Source organism: Filicampus tigris, chromosome 4, assembly GCF_054856515.1.
Source record: "Filicampus tigris isolate MCC_2025a chromosome 4, RoL_Ftig_1.0, whole genome shotgun sequence".
Lineage (NCBI taxonomy): Eukaryota > Metazoa > Chordata > Actinopteri > Syngnathiformes > Syngnathidae > Filicampus > Filicampus tigris.
This window is the reverse complement of record NC_141220.1, coordinates 22,861,165-22,882,231: the sequence shown is the minus strand read 5'-3', so window position 1 is coordinate 22,882,231 and position 21,067 is coordinate 22,861,165. Positions and strand designations below refer to the sequence as shown.

The window sequence follows — 21,067 nt, the reverse complement described above, 5'->3', positions numbered from 1 at the left end:
GTTAAAATCTCAGTTGAGGAAGCATGCTATTGTTAGGCTAATTGACGACTATCACTTGGCCATGGATCGGAATGTGAGCATTGATGTTTGCTTGTGATTGAATGGCGACCAATCCAAAGTCAATTAGGACAGGCTCCAGCTCACCCTCCACCCAAATGAGGACTAGCACTGTTGAAAATCGATGGAGGATAGATGTGGAACAGTCTCTTTTATCATTATCCTGCACACGATTTCAGCATTACTTCGATGAGCTGCTGGACACGAGGAAGAATTCCTCGTTATTGCGTTATAGTGAGGGGCGTTATAAAGATACATTTGAATTAAATGGCCGTTAAACCCCTCCCCCAAAGTTGGTGCTGTCCCCTGTATACGGTAGAAACTCCATCAAACATACAATGAAGTCAACCATGAGTTTTTACCCGGTAGACTGCGAAGGCAACGGTATCCAAAAACATGAGGCGAAAAGACAAGATCAATAATCCAACAGCGCTTGTGGGAGTCAGGCAAGAACAAGGAATGCTGGAACATGACGATAATGTAAAACGAACTGGTGATGAAACAGAATGAGACGCAAGGTTAAGTATGACGTACGAGAAGAAACTTTCAACTCATTTTGCTTCTGTATAGTACATACGTATCGTGGACGCTCATAATGCTTTGCCAAGTTGACTACGCGCATACCTCACTCGTATTTTGCCATGATATGAAGTTTTAATTTAAGGGGCATTCGTCTGCTTCATCTTCTCAGCATTCTCTTTCTTAGGACCCTTTGTTAGAAGCAACCTCGGGAACTGATGGTGAAAGGATGTTGTGAAATTGGCTGTCACCATCTAGTGGTGGAATGCCCGTAAGTCAAGGTGCCTCCGTATTTGCGTTCAATCATCCATAGTGCTTGTGTGTCATTAGGTGTTCCATTTCAAATATTTCAGTCCATTACATGTACTGTATGCTTTAGAAGACACACACCATTGGAGGTGCCACAGCATCTGCGGGAGCTTGTGTGCAAAAATAATACCTCGTAAACTTTCAGCTGTTCCATGATCCTCTATATTTCTATCGATCAAACATGTTCAAGGTTGCACACTTTCACGATTGGTGCTTTGTGAAGAGGATAGAGGGCTTGTCATAAAACAACAACAACAAAATGTTTTTCATTTTCACAATAAAATACGTTTTGAAAAAACAGAAGTGAAATGAGAAGTGCTATCACTAGACTATTAGGTCTCACAAATGTATAACATGCAGGCCCACTAGTTGAAATATGGCATTGTGATTAATATTTCGCTTGTGAAACATAAGTTAAGCAGCAAAATGCACCAACTTTTAGCCATCTCAGGGGGCGGCCATTTTGTTACTTCTGTCGACTTAAGATGACATCCAAGTTGCTCTGGGCTCAGATAACAACCAATCACGGCTCACCTGTTTTCTGAAGCTGAGCCATGATTGGTCCTTAGCTGAGCACTGAGCAACTTTGACGTCATCTTCAGTAGAGAGAAGTTACAAAATGGCCGCCCTCTGAGCTAGCTAAAAACGGGTAGATTTCTCATATTCGCAATATTAATCAGAATGCCGTGTTTAGACTAGTTTGGGTTGACTTCCTTTTAACTCATTCACTGCTGTGGATGTTTATTTTCGTCAAGTATGCGCATGCAGGGAAGAGGGTCTCGCCTAGCTTGTCTGTGAAATTCAGTTTTGTAAACCAGTGCAATGCCAAACACATCCTTGTAAATCACGGCCTTGCATTGCTTTGAATATGAAGTCAGCACAGCTTTTGAATAGAGGAAGAGATTAGGTAGTGATTCTCGAGTTGTCCCATCCATTATGAGGGATGGAAAGGCAACGCATTGAAAGTCGAGCAAATTAAAGCATGACTCATATGTACAGTCTATGTATGGTATAAGCAAAGCATGTGTTCTGATTTGTACAAAGTGTATGCCACAATTATGAGAAAAGATGACACAGTTGTTGGAATAATGACGAACGCAATGTAAAAAAAACTCAAGCCATGTGGTAAGTCAGCGTTACACAGGGCGCATTTCTTAGTTGTATACTTGTAAAATACATTATTATTCCCCTTTCTCAGTCTTGTTTTTGTTTTGTCATAGTTTGAGGTGTCAAAAAAGTATCAAAGTCAACATTCTTCTTGACATGTTTCTTTTCACAAAAATCTTGTTTTTTTTTCCCAATCTTAGGTAAAAAAAAACATGTTATTGGTTAGACCAACCCATGTTCTACTATAAAGAACAAGAAAAAGCTAGATTTCTATTTTTTTGTGTATACTCATTCTTGTTGTTCGGTGCTTATATTGTCACAGGACACAATTCACTTAACTACAGTATTTTTTTTTCTTCTTTGACTTAACAACACGGAAATGTACCACGAGAGTGTAAAAACACAGCAAGGGAACTTAATATGTCACAAACATACACTGCCATCACTGCTAATTTCCCATTGCTGAGGCTGTGCACTGCATAGTCCGGAGAGAGGTGCTGTGTGGAAGCTACAAGGCCATGCACGCGCGCGCACATATGCAAGCGCACGCACAAACGCGCACGCACACACATGCGCGTATTATCATCACCAAGGTGCTCCAACAGGAGCTCATGTAAGCATATTCACTAGCGCAGAAGTGCTGAAACACAAGGCCATGTTGCAGACTCGCCCCCTCTCACATAAAACTCGCAGCCTTTGAACACACACAAAATACATCGATGCAGAACATACACAAACACGTAAGTGTATCGTCAAGGTTTAACACACTGCATCAAATGCCCAAGTCCACTCATACACCTTTTTTTGACCCACCTTCACTCCTCTATTCACAGACACACATACACACAAATACATGAAAAAAAAAGAAGTACTATTAGCCAAACAGCGTAATTGCTCATGTTATTTTTAACTTACTGTCACATTAGCATAAAAAAATCTTGATGTCTTTGTAGATTGTCAGTCATTCAGGTCATACAAATCTACAAGACAGAATTGAGGCAACGGGACTCTTGTTTGTTGAATTTGTTATGTTTTTTTCTTATTCGGGTAAAAAGTTAAAAATTGACATAGGCTACTAAGCTAACATTAAGACAATATGCCGGGCAAAGCTTTGGGTACAGCTGCACAACCTCAAAAGATCAGTTTATACAAATATAATGCTGAATTTTTAGAGGTAGTATTACTTTAGCGACATTTTTTCGTACAGAATGTGCCATGAATCAAAAACAGGATCTCATGTATAGAAAACTTGGTTTGGGATGTCCATGGCACATCAAAATATTGCTTTGGAAGCATTTAGTGCCTAACATTGATGTTAAAATGAGGGGAGGAGCTTAATTTCATCAAGCCATAGCATTGTTTAAAATTTAAAAAATGCTTTGCCACCATTTTGTGGCAGCTATGGGTAATTACAAACCGTTTGGTTTTGGCGTTCATTTGTCGCGGATCTTCTCTGGTGGGGCTCGGTTCACTGCTCTTTTTTTTTTTTTGCTCTTCATTATTTTGGATCGCTTTTTCTTCCAAACTCTTGTTATGCAGCTTTGATTTTAGTGGTACACCCCAGGTCAAAAAATTTGGTACAGGATGATGAGCTCCAAGCCAAGAGTTGTATCAGAAATTCTGTATTTCATAAAGATAATAAAGTTCATTTTTAAGGGATTAATTTAGTATCTCTTGAAATCGCTATGCTTGTCAATTGTAGGACAATGAATTGGCAAATATGCCCCAAAACTCACAAATTGAAAGTATCTTAGTGTGAATGTATGCATTTTAAGGAGTCCTGAATACGATACTCCAAAAACTCGCCGATGTCCCCCCTTGCAAAGTTAGAAAAAATGTACCCAAAAAAGCAGAGAAATAGATGAGAAATTGGATAAACATATCTATCATTAAAAGGATCCACGAAAAAGTCTCAAGTACGTACGCCTGAAATTTAGCAGTCAGACAGCCATTTTGAGCCCGAATCGGAAGCAGGTATCCTTTACTGAGGGTCGACACTAAATGGTCAAAGTTTTTTGCCAATGTCGCCTAATGCGTCCATAACAGTTTGATGCTCATTTTGATGATTGCAAAAGGAGATGTGGGGTACTGTTCTAATTAGGGCCCCAACACAAATTACACCAATCACCATGAAAATGTTTCAAGAACGCATGCTGTGCTCGGGCTTCCTCCGACATTCCAAAAACGTTCATGTTAGATTCAGTGAAGACTCAAAATTATCTTTAGTTGGGAATGTGAGCATGACTGCCAGTCCAGGGTGTACCCCGCCTCTCGAACATCGTCAGCTGGGATAGGCTCCAGCACATCCGTGACCCTAATCAAATTAGTGGTACAGATAATAGAAGGGAGGATGGATGTTACAAGCATGTTTTTCCTTCCAAATCCCTTTTTAATATAAACTGAATAACAGATGAACACTATATTTGACTTTTGACTTCTGATTTCAAATTCATTTTTTGTTCAAAGAAACATAAGTATATAATAGCGATGAAACTCGAGGGGCAATTGTGTATACAGAATAAAATGATGAGGTGTTTATACAGCTATGTGATCGTATAATGTCATATAAATGATGAAAACAAATCTGGCGTCGAGGGACCGTTTCCACATTTTGTTTTATAATGGCGGAATTTTTCCGAGACGTGCTGGCGTACCAAATGTAACAGTCAGTCCCAAATAGGAACAAAATCAAATTGCATTCATTTAAAAAGTAAGGAGAAAGCAAGGTCACACTTCCACAATAAGATGCAGCTCTCTTCCTTCGTTTGATTTAAAGTGTGTCACATTCTAACAGACGGCAAAGTTAAGCCTATTGCAAGGGCGGCGTGACATAATTCATGCAGATTTGATGCAACCGCTTGCTACTTCTCCACCTTTACTCACCAGAAAAAAAAATGGAGCATTTGTTGACGTGGGTGCACTTTTAAAGGATTTGGAGGCAAGACTGCGCGCGGGGGTCATCAGATAGTCCACCTGTACGCACAAAACATGCGTTTCCATGCGAAGTTCAAACACACGACTGCATCATTTCAACCTGTCATATGCTGCAGAGGACCACCGACGGAAACGTGTCTTTTTGCGATCACCAGAAGTAAAACAAATCAAAGTTCAACACCAATTGCAGACACAGACAGACAATTTCTTTTCTCTTTTATCCAAGACGAGAGAGAGGGGAAGGTTGGGTTTTTTTTTTTGTTGTTGTTTTTTTTTTTTTACTCACCTTTCCGTTGTCTTGTGGTGAATCCCTTCTCTGCTGGAAGTTTGACTGGGTCTACTCCCGATCCCCGGAGGAGTCGCGCTGAGAGAGAGGATGCTGCCGCTGTGTGTGCGTGAGTGCGCGTGTGTGCGTGTGTGTGGGAGAGAGAGGGAAAATGTGTGTTTGTACATGAGAGTGAGGGTAAGAGAGAGAGGGAGAGAGTGAGAAAGAGGGAGGGAAAAAACAGACGTGGTGAGCTGAAGCCCGCTGCCAAAGGATGCTTCAGTCTCCTAGCAACAACAATCGATCTTTGCGCGGAGACATTTTTATTGGATAAAAAGAAAACTTAGCCATTCCAACACCCCCACCACCGCCATCCTTCTATGTTTACCACTTGGATCAACAACCGCCAGCAGAGAGCAAGCAAGAAGTAAAGAGATGTGAAATTTCTCCTCAACCATCTGTCTACTTGGGAGCCCTCTACAAATTCCAAAATATGAAAATCAATATATTAAAATCGCAGGCAGCAATGCGGCAAATCCATGGAATCATCATCAACCTTTGACGGCATGCTCCGCCCACTTTGGATGGCCTGATAGCTTTGTGCCGAGCTGAATAGGAAATCTGCTTCTGACTAGTCAATTGCCTTGAAGGAGTTGATCAAAGTATGTTTTCTGAATTTCACCAGTGAAGAGGTTGCTTCAAACCTACATGGCCAATTTTGTGTTGAATTTGGAGTATGGGTACTTGAGACTTTTCCCGTGTCCTGTCATGATAGACATTCCCACCAGGTTTCGTGCCAAATGGTCAAACTGCTGGCGGGAGCAAATTATTACTCTGAAAATCTTCAAAATGAGCATATTTCGATGCCATGATCCGCCCCTACGTTACAGCCAGTATGGCATTGACAAAATCGCTTGATCATTTTTGCATCACCCACCTTTCTAAGATATTTGCATCTTATTGGGTCAATTCCCAAGTAGGACTTGGTAAAACAGTTTTGGAGTTTGTTTCTATCGGACGAAATATTTTTTTTTTTCAGTGAAGAGAGAAAACTCTTATCTTGCTGACAGTTTCAGCTGTCACTTCAACCAACGTCAAAGCTGTCACACTTCTGTGTGATGTGTCTAAAAAAAACAGCTGATTGGGGCGGGAAACCTTCAAAATAAGGGTCCCCGACCCAATCAAAACTGCGCTACCCACCCCCGAGAGCACCCTCGTCCCTTTTGATGGTCGTATCTCCACGTCTTATTACAATGATGGTCTCTTTCATCCATCTTTTGAATTTGTTGGTTTCCCCTTCACCCATTCCGTAATGTGATATATATTTTCTGCAGTGGTCTGTTAAGACTGACTTCTTGTTTTCTTGTTCAACTTTTTGTTTTTGTGTTCTAATGTAACATCCTTTTGTTTCGTTTTCGCATTCTGTTTGGTGCTCTTTTTTGGTGCTGAATCTACACCCAGTTTCCCCCAATATATGTTTTATTACACGGTTTTCATGGAATTTCGTATTCGATGTTGCATTTCTTGTCCGGTGTTATACTGTATTTCAAGTTGTTGTCTGAATTTTGGTGTGATTTTACTACTTAGTGTATTTGTGCATTTTCTCATGATACATTGTATGGGTTCTGTTAATGCTTGGACATATGGAAATGTTATTATGTCCTTATTTGAAAAGACGGATAAAGGAGGCCATCGGATTTAATTTAAATAAGAAGACGTGGAGACAGGACCGTCGACAGGGGTGAGGGGGCTAACATGCTCCTACATACCTGGGACACCATCCTTCAATGGCAGCGAGGTCGCGGGGTGGATGGGAGGCTGGTGTAACGCAGTTTTGATTGGGTCGGGGAGCCTTATTTTGAACGTTGAAGGTATTTTTTAATATCTTTCCAGGTGGTGCTAATGAGTGAGCTTTGAGTTCGTTGTGGTAAGGACTGTTTTGAAAAAGTTTTCGTTTTCAAGCATGTTGACTTCCCCAAAAATTGCCTTTCTTTAAGCTGCCAGCAAACACGCGATTCTGCATTCAGACCTATTCTCTCTCCAGATGACCATACAAAGCTATCATGTAAACAAGTCCAAAGCCTGAAATGGAGAGGAACGCGCACCCGCAACAATCTGTGAGCATGAACTTGTTTGTATGACGGCGCACTGATTAGAATGCAAGTATGCACGTCTGCAGTGCCTATTGAACAGAAAATCCTCTTCATGCATGATTGAGTCACAGAGTCTCCTCACTCAGCTCAAACACACACACGAACTGTGGAGAGGCCTGATTTCTCCATTGTAAAGTTAGTGGAGTGCATAAAGATACACCGTGTGAGTGCTTTCTGATTGCAGCTAACGACCAAAGGCGCATATTTTTCTCGCCTATGTGTGTGATTGCAAATACTTACAGGATGGACAGGTTGAAGAAAAATGCCAAATTTGAGGAAAATATGCATTCATTTTCAAGTATATTTCAGTTATTGAGCTGTCAATATGCACCGCGTCACGCCAGACAGAAGCCGATTTCACACAGAGATTACACAATCCCTTTTTTACTCGTTTTATATTGCGACTTTTCTTGTAACAATTACATTCTGCTTGTAATTTTGTACATTGCTGGCAAACATCAGTAAAGAGAAAAAAAAAGTAGCAACTAACGTACTCTAATGCCCTCCACTGTGAGCAAGGGGAGCCACATCTTTCGAAGCATTTTCAGCTGTTTATCAAACGAGACAAGCAGCCAAAAACACAAATACAAAATGAAAGCACTGTGCGGAGCATGGAACAGATTTCCTGTGTGGGAAATGGCCAAACAGAGCTCGCAAAGCCACGCCCCTTATAGGCACACAGCACACAAGTGTACTATTGTGTTTCTCTGTAACTTTCAGTTTTATAATGCTAAATAAAACCTGCTCATATTTTCACATTCTTTTTTTTTATGCTTTATGTTTTTATATTTATATTGCTACTTTTCTTTACTAAAAACACATAACCCCAAAAATTGTGTTTTTTGGGGGGGAGCTTAAATGCAAACTTGGCAATTCATTTCATTTCAACTGTGAACATTTATTTTATATATGTACCACTGTAAACGTCAATTGAGTTACAAGCTTCATTACTGAACAAATGAAGCTTACAACCATCCCCAAAAAATATCCAACAGAATTTTTTGTGGAGTGCTTTTCAATAAGAAAAATAGCACTGTATTATGTAGTTTATAAAAACACAGTAATGACATAATAAAATAGAATATAAACATTGAAACAGTTTTTGCCAACTTTTTTTGCATCAATTTAATGACCATTGTGCTTCTTGTGTATGTGCCTTTGCCACCTGGGGGCAGTAAATACAGACACACAGATATACCGTACATGGTCACAAGTTATGATGTTAAGTATGTAAGTCTGTAAGCTGCCATAACATTAGTTGATTTTCGCTGAGGAAAAATATTTGCCTTTGGGTATTGTTAAATTATCTGCCAACAGGTGTTGCTCTACAGTTTTTTTTTTTTTTCAAATATCCATTGCTTAATAAAGCTGCATATACACGGATGTCGTTCTACAGCCCGTCGTCTGTGATGTTTTGCATTCTTGGTAAACATTAAGCTAAACCGACTTTAAAAAGACAAAGTTAATTTGGTTCAGTTGTTTTCTTTGACAGGAAATGTTAATTGGGATTGCCATTAAACAGCTTGAAGCCTGTTTTGCGACGAATTGTTCATCTGCCAAGTCAGGTCGCTCGCATTTGGTGGCGCCACTGTATCTGGCAAAATGACAAAATCTAACAAAAATCACAATTTGTGGAAAAACACTCAACCCGAAAAATTAAACATTTCCACATGAATACAAAATCCCCCAGACCTAATTACGGCCATAAAACCTTCAACTCCCTCTCCTTCAAAATGGCAAAAATGGAGTTAGCCCACTCTAGGTCTCAGTCCCTTAAAAGAACCATTGCTAAGTATGCCTACTTGTACAGTATAAATTCATGATACAATATATATTACTTTGTCCCCGCCTCTTTTTGTGCTACCGCACTTTGCAGGGGAAAACTGTGTGTGATCAGGCAGTGATTGATCACTTAAGTGACCAGGGAGGACGAAGAGCATCTACTTCACGCTTCAGTGACTTACATGTGTGCAAGCACGGAGTGGGAAGTGGGCGCGCACACACATGCACGCGCACGCACGCACGCACACAAGCTCACGCTCGCACAGTGTCAGTCACAGCTTTCCCCCGACCGCATCCCAGAGCGAGCAAGTGAGATGCTGGCCACTCTAATAAGGGCTTCATTGTCTGCATGGCATGCATATATGCAGCGAGCCCCAGAAAGCCAGCTTTGTCCAATAAGGGTCCCTCAGCGAGGGGGCTTTGTGCCCAATACTTCCCCACAGACAGACGGGCAAAAAAAAAAAAAAAAAAGATGGAAAGAAAAGAAAAGAAAGAAAGACATTAATGCAGGAAGCTATACAGATGATAGTCAATCAAAATGGACCATTTGAAAACCACATGGCATCGCTGTGCCCATGTGTGTGTGTGTATGGGAATTCTGTGTTTCGGCTCATCGCCGGTTCATGTTGTGGGAAGTAGGTCCACCGGGTCCACGTACTTCCTTTTCCGATTCCCCACAGATGGTTCGCGTCCGTGATCTAATAGCATTAGCAGCGCTTCATTTCACTCGCCCTTCGTCTGCGGCCCCTGCGATGGATGTCGCGCACGCACATGCGCACACACACACACACGCACACATTCTAACAGTGCGTCAGTGTAAGCTCCCATCGACTTTTGCTTTAGTAGTCAATTGTGATGTGGCCAAGTTGACAAAAGTTCCCCCGATAGCGATGACAAGTTATACTGACGGACTTATGCCACTTATTCGCCGTCGCGAGAAGTGACGCCACCGGCGGCCATCTTAAGATGCTACTTTTCAAGCGCGCCTAACTTGAATCGGCGTTTTCACATTATTTTCTGTCTCTACGGGGAATATGTGTGGGGTACGCTTATACAAATAAGCGCTACATACACATTTCATGAAATGAAAGGAAAGCCCATCAAGAAAATTTGCTGCGAAATGCAAACCTAATTTCTGGCAGTCAACATTTACGATACTGAAATAATATACTCTGAATGGTCGACGCAAACAGTGAAGTTCATTCTTTGAGAGGCTCTCGGTAATCCAGACAGGGATACTGGCATAAATCACACACCACTCTCAGTTCTTTCAGCAACGAAACAATAGACGTTGTTAGTAACAATGGCAACGTAAGATGGCTGCCCTCTGGCTTCAGCCGTGTGGCGCAAATTGTTAGACCAATCATAGATAGGTCCGCGGTTACTGTACTGTATTGGTAAGACTTGTCGGCAGGTGCTGGATCTTTCTTAACACATTCACTGCCATTGACGTATTTATTTGTCTTTTCATAGTCCAGCCATTCAATCCCAGGAATTTATTGATATTTTTTCAAATTTTTTCAAACGTTATGGTAAAAAAGGGTCTGAAGATGTCTGGCAGTGAATGAGTTTTAATACCCGGAAAGGTCATATCGACGATGCTGTGGCCTTCATTTGCGATTCAAATTTCAAATCAGATCAGTACACTAGTTGTGAACATCTTGTGTGTTCGTGTGTGCACGACTGCACAATAGTTGACTGTACTGTACGGTGGCAGTCTATGATATTGTTTTGGGCTATGTGGGTCTCCAAACAGGGGGTCTTGTAATTAACTTGTGTACACAGGCATGGCTTAACACACTTCATAGGACATGCGCTGACCTGTCTACTGTTCATCTGCTCATGTTAGTCATTTTCACTCCTGGAAATAAACACAAAACTACTTAAAAGCTGTCAAAGTGTCACAGAACCAATCTCAATTCTGGAGAAAATAACAAATAATAATATTAACACCGCCGCCCACACGCGTACCCCGAAATCGAGTGTACAGCGTGTGATATGCGGTCTCCTCGCAGCTTTCTGACGATGAGCACAATTCATTAGTAATTGGCCGCAGCAGCCTCGCTCATGAAACATTAACAGGCTCGTGGTGAATAATTGATTAATGATATGAGGCGGTCTGCAGCAGCATTCTGACAATAAGAGCAGCAGCAGAGCAGAGCGGCCACATCGCCGCTTCATGCACACCACCCGACACACACGCACGCACGCACACACACACGTGACTCAATTGCTCACTCATTTGTAATCTCTTGCAGCCATTCACATTGCGCTCTCACCTCTCATTCACCTGCTCACTGATTCACCGATTCCATTTAGATGCACTTTACGTCTTTGGCAGCGTATAGTACTGTTTGTTAGGTTAATTTGGTAGTGAAATCAGTAAACGAGGCAGTTGAAACATGCACTGAAGCAACCAAGTCCTAAAATACTGGCCTGTTCATTTTACACCCACGCATAGTATTTTCCGGGTCAGTTTGGCCCAAGAATATCTGTATAATTGTCTATAATGATCTTTATCAAGTTTGCACTCATTCACTTCCTTGGATATTCGTCAAATTGGAATCCAGTCGTTTACTACCACTGATGAAAATATTCGTCGGTTATGTTTTTTTCAGAAGGTCTCGCTCAGTTTGTCTGTGAAATTCAGCTTTGTAAACCACTGTAATGACTCGCGGATTCCTGTGGATGGCGGCATTGCATCGCTTTGGACTTGAGGTCAGCTCAGCTTTTGAGTAGCAGATCAAGATTAGGCGGTGAATCTCACCTTGTCACTTCGATTATGAGGTAGACAAATGCCGAAACGCAGGACTTAGGACAAGTTTAGGCAGCTCGCACTCAAACAGAGTATATTCTCAAAGTTAATACCTTGTTGCAAGAACTGAGTAGCCTGCTCGGATGAGAGATGAATCGACTTCTAAGCCGTCAACCACAGCAGTCCACTTGCCACCGATTGCCAAAGATGCCCCGAAAATGAAACGACCTCAATGAATGAGAATATTCGTAGGCATGAACTAAGTATCTACAAAGTATGGTATAAACACCGTATGTGTCACAGTAGTTAGTATAAAGTGTGTGTCATGATCCTGACAAAAGATGCAGTTCATGGAGTGAATGGCACATGACATGTAAGAAAGCCACTGACATTTAACTGGATCCATGCTAGCGTCGTTCAGGGCTTCTTTGTTGGTAGGTCTCGACATTTTTTGCCACTAAAAGCCTTTTCTGAATCTTGTTTTGTTGTTTTACATTTTGAGGTGTCGCACGAGCAAAATTATTATTATTATTTTTCAAACTAATTTATGAAATAATATTAAATACTGACGGCAGCTCATTGTTGGACTCACCATGTCTCGTGGTGGACCAAACAGGCCCACTACCCGAAAAGGCTTGATATAGGACCCTGAAGTTAGATTTTAGATACAAGTGATTCGAGTTACTACTGAGGTCACGTAAAAAATTACTTTTCAGTCAGGGTACCAAAAAGGCTAAATTCTTTGGATAAATCTTTTATTATATTGAGCAGGTGCATCTAATGTCAGAGCCAGTGATTTTACACTATAACAGAACATTCTGAATTCCATTTTAGTGTCACATTGTGTGAGCTGAACCATCACTTTGAAATGTACATCTAGTGACTTTTCATTTCATGTACTATTTATACTGATATAGTCCACCGACCAAGACACTCCTCAGACAAATACAGTGTAATGTGCATACATACGCATTCCCATCCGCGTGACATTGATGCTGGTCCTGGGAGTGAACTGAACATTCGGATAACGACACTTTTGATGATGATGACACTGATGATGATGATGATGACGGCAGGAAAGATGAGAGCTGAGTGTCATGCTGATGCATGAGCGAGCTATTCACAGAGAGGCAAAAAGTGAGACGATGTGTCCACTGTCAGCGCTGATGAAACGAACCGGGACCAGTCACAGGCGGCGGTCTCACCACTTTAAATCGACTAATAATCTGTGTGTGTGTGTGTGTCTGTGTCCGGTTTTGTAAGGAGAGGGCTCCGTTCACAATCACAAGTTTTAATATTTAATTGATACATTTTACTTTCATTATTGGACCCAAAAGAGCACTGAAGTGTGGTACTTCTACACATGCGGTGAATCCTTGACATAAATCACCACACAAGTTTTTTTCAGTAACAGAATTTCTCCCTTGTTTGTTCCATACTGAAGCATAACTAATTGATGAAGACAATAACGCTGGCCAATGGCGGTAAAATAATTTCTAAACTACGGGCCTCTGTCCATGAAAATTGGAGAAGGAAAAAAAAACAGTAAACAGAATTTAAATGAGCTGGGGCTGATTCGTGGCATTTCTGTTCATTTCAATAGGGACAGTTGATTTGAGATACAAGTGATTTGGGTTATGAGCACAGTCATGGAACAAATCAAACTCATACATGAAGGTACCACTGTACTACTTTTAGTACATTTAGCAGAATTTTTGTACCTTAAAATTTGGCATGGACTTTTTTTTTTTTTTTTTTTTTTTTTTTTACCAGAGTCACTGATGGTGTTGTGGTACACTCGCCTGACTTGTGTGTTTGTGTGGGATCGGTTCCTGCCCAGTGACTGGCTGGTGACCGGTTCAAAGTGTAGTCTGCCTTCCGCCCATTGTCAGCTGGGATAGGCTCCAGCACCTCCCTGTGACCCTGTACAGGATAAGCAGTGTTGAAGATGACAGATACAACTTTTTTAGCATTGTGTATTTGGCTTTACTTTGAGGAAAAACAACTCTATTCATGTAAATGCGGAAGATTAATGACTTTGACTTGATATTCAGCATGTATTTATGAGACCTGTTTTAAAAAAACAACAATGATACAAAATAAAAGTGAAATACAGTGATTGTTTTGAATGTCTCCTTAATTTCCAAACCATGTTTAAATAATGCCTAAATTGTGAAGAAAAACACAATTTAGGCATTATTTAGGCACAATGGAATTAAATAACCGTAGCTTGATATGTGGAATTAATTTTCAAGCCTTGTTAAAAAAAAAAGAAAAGAAAAGAAAAGAAAGAAAAACCATTAACAGTGGATTGGACTTTCAAAGCACTTTGAAATTTGACATGAATTTCCAAGCCCTATTAAAAAACAAAATATTACAATGAAAATAAGTGGAATACAAGGACCGTCTTTCCCTTTGGCAGGAATTTTCAAACCACCTGTCAGAAAAACAAATATCTTCATTTACCAGTTGGCATGTGTGGTTAGACAACACCTACACTATAACGAAAAAAGTGGAACATTTAGTTTGATTAGAAATGTTGACCCAATTTGAATTTTTTTCTTCCGTGATTAAATGTGATACTTGTTCCCTGTTACAATCCTCCTATTTTTAGCGTATCTGGTCATTATCTGCTCTGAGATCCTGTTATCTCTGGCGACATGCATGCTTGAACAGTGCCCAAATCATCCCCCGTCCATTAATCTGCCATCTGCTTCATTATCACAGTTGCTATTTGCGAAGCATTCAGCTCAGGTACGCCGACCCTCCCAGCATTTCTGTGTCGCCGTGTTCAAGGTGGCGCACAAAACAAAGTTTGGAAGGGCCGATGAAGCCGAAAGATGCTTTTAGGAGCGAATGCTGCCCATGTGTCCCTGGGTATGGAATCGCTATTTCTGGTCTCGCTGCACTGGCCGCTATTACAAGCTCTGAGGAGATGCCCAGGTGGGAACTTGGCAATGGAGCAGTGTTTTCTGTTATCTCCGCTCTATGCGGTGCTAGAAACTTCCCAAATTAATTATAGGATGACAGGCTGTGCTCCCTGGAATCCCAAATGTTATTGTAGTCAAACCTGAATAAAGGGAACGTGTTGACAAATGCTGTGTGTCCTGGATGCCTGGAGAATGATGGATGAAACAAAAAAGCAGCATACATTCATTTTCAATTGAAATATGGCAGACATTTTCAAGCCCGATTGGCTCCAGCACCTCCCCGCGACCCTGTACAAGATAAGCGGTTTGGAAGATGACACATGACACATTTTCAAGCCTGTCTGAAAGTTAATTATCTGAGCGCCAAATGCATGTGGTTTGAATTTAAGTTCTGATAAAAAAATAAATAAATAAAATAAAAATACTGTAGTTATAAGGTAATTATAAAGGATGAAAGTGGAATACAATTTTGCCGTCTTGAGATTTGGTGTGGCTTTTCAATCCCCATCTGAAAGTCAATTACCTGAGCTTGGAGTGGGTCATGATGAATTAAGATCTGTTAAGAAACAAGACAATCTAAGAAAAAGACAAAGAAAAAAAACATCAAGTTACAAAATAAGAAGTGGAATAAAAATTCTTGGTGTTAAAATTTGGCATGGACTTTCAAAACTGTGGAAAAACACTTTGTTTGATTTCCAGCTCACGGTGGCTTTTCCAAAACCTGTCTGCTCAAAACTTATTTTGGCTCAAAATGTGGTGCAAATTTGACCATTGAAAAAGGAATTTGACCATTGAAAATTGGAAAAGATATATCTGAACTAGAATTGTGTCAAATTAAGCGAAGTTTAAAGAAAAAAAACTGTAGAAAAAAACTTGCTTTGTCGTGAAATTTAACATGGAATTAGAGTTTGGATTTAATACGAATTTTCAAGCGCTTTTTAAAATACAACCAAATTCTAAAGAAAACAGTGAAAAATTATTGGTTCAGCTAGAAATTCAGTGTGTATCTTCTAATGACGTGCTCAACATTGGGAAAATAATTTTTAAACTGTAACACAATTTATTTTGTCTTGAAGTGTTGCATGGATTGAAGACCTGTTTGAAAGATAAATTATAAAGAAAAGGCTAACAACTGATTTGGCTGGAAATTGAGTGTGCATTTTCTCAATGCTCAAAATTGAGAAATATTTTTTAATTTGAAAATTCAGTATTTTTTGGGTGTCAAAATGTTGCTTGAACTTTAATGAATATAAATGAAATGCAGGAATTCAATGACTGTCCTTAAATTTGGTGTGCATTTCAAGCTGCCTGTTGACTTGAAATTGTTCATGAATTTTCAACTTGATCGGAACAATAAAGATTAAACAAGAAAAAAAAAAAAAAAAGAAACGCGATTACTGTCTTTTAGCATGTTTAAGCTGCCCATTAAACAAACATTAATTTTCAAGCCGCTTGTAAGAAAAATATTTATTTTGGCGTAAAGTTGGACATGAATTATTAATGTGGAATACACTTCTTGTCTTGGGGCATGAATTTTCAAGGTACCTGTTTCAAAAGAAAGCCCTTCTACTGTAATGTGAAAATCCACCTGCTTTTGTTTGTCATCCTCTGTGATCTTGCCGCTTTTAAACTTTTAGATGAGACCATATGTGCATGCTTGTGTTTGTGTGTAATTACCTGTGCAATTTTATGCCAACGTTTAACCGAGGCAATGGAGCCATTTTGGGAAAATAAACTTTTTAAGCGCTGGATGGTCTGAAGCCCTTAAGTGTAGAGTCATTTCTTGCTTCAGCTATCTTTTGGATGGCATGTGTGATTGAGAGAAGAGTTCAGGCAAAACATTAGGTACATATCAATTCCAAAATCGAACTTGTAAAAAATTATTTTCCCCATTGAAATGAACGGAATTGCCATTAATCCATTTGAGCCCCCCCCCAAAACTCCTGATTTTTATGAAATGATTTTCTAATAAGAAAAATGACGCTGTACATTGTTGTACTGTGTACAACAATACAATGTAGATTGAAACTGTTTCGCAACATTTTCTCACCTCAATCTCACTACACTTTATCTCACTTTCCCCCTTTTTTTCGCACACTTGCTCATATTTTCCTGTGATTTCATGTTTTAATTCAATGCCTTTATTTGCTTGTTCTAAGCTCTCACTTTCTTAGTACAGATTTTTATTTTAAAACATGTCAAAACATCTGTACAAAAAACGGAAAATGCAAGCAGAACACAACTTACACCTGAAGATTAACTGCAAGGGAACCGCATGAACTGATCGGGGCCAGATGTTGTAATGCTTGCTGCCGACCACTAGAGGTGTCTGAAGCTCACTCGCACGTCCGATTTTTTCATGCAACAAAATGCTACTTGCGATTGCTCTCATTTTATATTTGAAAGTTTGATTGTTTGTCCCGTTCAGTAAATGATCCAAGTGTAAAATTGACAGTGGCTCTCCTTGAGAAAAAAAAATGATATGAGATGCTTAGATGTGAAAAATAGGTAACTGTGTATGCCGCTCAAGACATTCAAAGTCTGTATTTGTGTCCTTTGCTTAAGAATAAAAAGATGAAGGTCATTGTGCTGATTTATCTACGGTGCTCGTCTTACTTAGAAAGGACACATCTCCTATTTTTCTTCCTGCACGAGTAGCAGGGGGACCATTTGCAACGCAAGCCGGGCTAGGGCGTAAATTCACTTTGCATGCTGGCTCACAGTTGGTACAGCCGGCTCCAAAACAGACCACCGAGCAGCAGCGAGCGCACTGTAAACGAGTCTTGATGACGTTCCAGGCCTTTATTTTCTGCACAGTTAGACAGCCCTGTGGGATGTCAAATTCTCCTGCTGCTACTAAAATCATCCAAAAGGTGACACTGCCGCCAGTTAGTCACATGCGCTCAGGTAATTGCATACTATGTATGCTGTACAGTGCCGTGGAAAAGTATTTGCCCTCCTCCTGACTTCAGATTGTTGTTATTTTTTGTTGCATAACGCATTTATCAAACTTAACTGTTAATTTTCCACAAACACAAAGTATATTCTGGGTAAATGATGCATGAGAAACTTCATCAAGTGGTTTTAACACAAGGTCATTTTGACTGTTTGCAAACTATGATGTGTTATTACTCTGCGTATATAGATATAAGATGCTCCTGACCTCTTGACTTTCCCGGACGGTATGAAAGCGTTAAATGTTTCGGATCGTCAAACCAATTTCATACATCACAAAGACAACCCAAGGAAATACAAAATTTTGCTTCTAAATGATGATTAAGTTTATAGATGGAGAAAAAAAATCCAAACCAATCTGACCTCAAAAGTAATTCCGAAATTGAGATGACTGTGATTAACCACAATATTTGGAAAGTCGATTTCAATTTGGCCACACTCAGGCTCAATTACGTCCTGATTTGTAGAATCAAGAAATCACGTAAATAGACAAAGGGAAACAGGTTAGTAGATCAAAATAAAACACAACATGTCATAATTCAAAGACATTTGAGAACAAATGATAAAGTGATTGAAATCTATCAGTCTGGAATTGGTCACAAAGCCAAGCTGAGGATTTATGACTCCAGTGAACCACCGTCAGAGCCATTATCCAAAAATGGAGAAAACTGGGAACAATGGTGAACCTTCCCAGGAGTGGTCAGCCAAACCAAAATTACACTCGAATATGACTGAGGTTAAAACAATTCTGCAAAGAAGACTGAGCCAAAATTCCTCCACAAAAACTTAAAAGACTCATCGACCGCCGAGGTCACAAACACTTAATAGGTTCAGGCAGAAATTACTTTCTCACATTGGGACAGATAGGTTTGAATAGTTCCCCCCTTCATGAAAAAATAAATATATCATTATTTAAAAACTACATTTCATGTACTGAAAAAACTCAAAAATTTAGAAGAGCGCAAATACTTTCACATGACATTGAATGTGTGTTGGTGTTAAGTCTGTAAGGAAGAAGCTACGCATCTGGCATGCAGTAAATAACACAGCGTTGTTCATACAGGTTCGTTCATCTCATCGTGCCCTGTAAAGAATACATTGCAACCATTGAAGTGTGCCTGATGGATTTTTTTTAAATTGCAAATTTAAATAAATTGGGACTAGGGGCGTGACCTAAACAAATGTGTAAAGTTTGGGCAAGAGTCACATGTGCCATAGAAGTAGCATTATCTTCAGTTTTCACACACATTTCCAGCAATTCCAGCACAATGTGTTCTCCAAAATGAACGTCAGGCCCTAAACTGGGTACACAGCTTGTTATACACATTTGTAATCAATTTGAGCTATTGCTTTAAAAACAATTGTAAACATGTATCAGGTCCATTGGTACCCACAAATGAACTCAGGGACTATTTGCACAATCATTTTAAAAATGTCAGTATACATACAGAAAACTTGTCGTAACATGTCCTCTAATGCACTTACAGCCCGACCCATAGGGGGTGCCAAAAACACCCGAAAAGTGTGACTTACTTGAATGTTCTTATACACAAATAGAGGCTACTTGTGTGTGTTAAAAATAGCATAGACGTATCGTGGGTAGGTTGTATGTAGGGTGGGCGGGGCAAGTAAGCAGGATCAGTAGACATTGTCATATATTCTCCTAGAATAGGAGACTTGATTTTGCAGTACCCGCAAGTTAAGTATGTGGAGCAGCATACATAAATCACAATGATTTTTGCACAGAGTGACAGATACTCATATCAGCATTTACATAAACAAGCAGAAGTGCTTAGGAATCCAAAACGACGCGCCGTAAAGAATGCACGGCCTAAGACGAGAACGCTGGAGTAAACGCTGAGCGAGGAGCCTCGGCGAGGCTGCGGGCGACGGCAAATAAGCGAGTGAATAAGATGGATGGTGCAACGTGGCAGTCGCCATCTGCAGGTTCAGCTCACATCAATGAGCTTGGAAAATGTTCCACTGATCCGACTTCAGTGGTTCAAAAAGTATAAAGTAATCACTTTAGTTCGAGTGTGTTGCTCACATTGTTCACTTTAAATGTGAGTCACTAAAACCCCCACAAAAGTTGATAATATCAATGGTTTAAGCCAGTGGTCCCCAACCACCGGTATGCGGACCGGTATCGGGTCACGGCCAATTTGGTACCAGGCCGCGCAGGGACAGACCAAAACACAACAATGACATATTTATATATATTTTTAATTGTATTATTTAAACAAGTATCACTCAAGTAATGAAGTGGAAAGTATGAAAATGAAAGCGACATTCATCAAGTAGCAACGATGCTAACGCTGTATGTAGGATCATAACTTAAACATTTGAAGTTGTATTCATTATTCTTGAGGGGTCCATTTTTAGTAGTTGGCTGGGTTATTTTATATTGTTCTACATTTGTTGTACTGTTAGATAAAAATGTTTGGACTTCGAAATGAAAGAAAAGACAAAGTATGTTGATAAAATGTTTGATTACTCTAACATGATCTTTGTTGTCAGTTCCAAAGTTTTAAGACTGGCAATTTAAAAGCAATGTAAAATTGATTTTTATACCCCCACTTCACTTGAACATGCTCCCTGGACACCGATGGACACTTTCCTATTAGACAGGGGTTTGGTGCCATCTTTGCGTGTTACAGAAAGAGCACACAAAATGTGAGTAGGTGAAGGTTCAGCATATACACTACTGGTATTTGGTCCAAATTGGTAGAGGGAAACGCTAGCAGAAGCCTGTTTAAAATGATAAGCGGACCGTCCTATAGGCGATTACAATTTGGTCCGGCCGGATAAAAAGGCGGAGAGATGGACGGCGATAAACGGACCGGGAAATTTGAGTATAATGCCCAGCTCGGGATGTTAAGATATTTGAATAAAAAGCGGGCATCGAGAACTTTGGTATTCAGTAGCAAATCCTTCGCAACCATTTTTATTCTCATAGTGTTGCACATTGACTTTTTATTGTGCAGTCAGGCCAGCTCCATGTGTTTGTGTGTGCATTTGTTTATGCTTGTGTTTCTTTACAGTTTAAGGATAAACAGGCAAACTGACATTGACGCGCACGCTGGGGCGAATGCACACGAGGTATCGATATTTGTCAGATGCGGGTTATGCGCTGCTTTGAAAAGGTCTTCAAAATATCCGAAAGCAAAAAATAGCAATCTGTGTGACGTCTTTTGTTTCCCGCACACTTTCTAAATGCATTCATTTCGGTTTAAATTTGATACCAAACTGAGTCATTTATCCCTGGGTGGGTATATTTTGAAGCTCCCAAGAAACAACCGCC

General features: G+C 40.1%; 1 protein-coding gene across 2 annotated transcripts in view; it reads right to left on the bottom strand.

Moving 5' to 3' along the window:
- The window catches only part of grm3 (glutamate receptor, metabotropic 3), a 37,877-nt gene extending 32,468 nt beyond the window's left edge, over positions 1-5,409 (bottom strand). The window contains exons 1-2 of one of the 2 annotated variants that reach the window (XM_086027976.1): positions 5,213-5,409; positions 4,876-4,965 (exon numbers count right to left, since the gene is read on the bottom strand). The gene's annotated coding sequence lies outside the window, so the exon portion shown is untranslated. The remainder of the gene's footprint in view (positions 1-4,875; positions 4,966-5,212) is intronic. The other variant, XM_086027975.1, reaches the window with a different exon arrangement.
- Between the last annotated feature and the right edge of the window lie 15,658 nt (positions 5,410-21,067).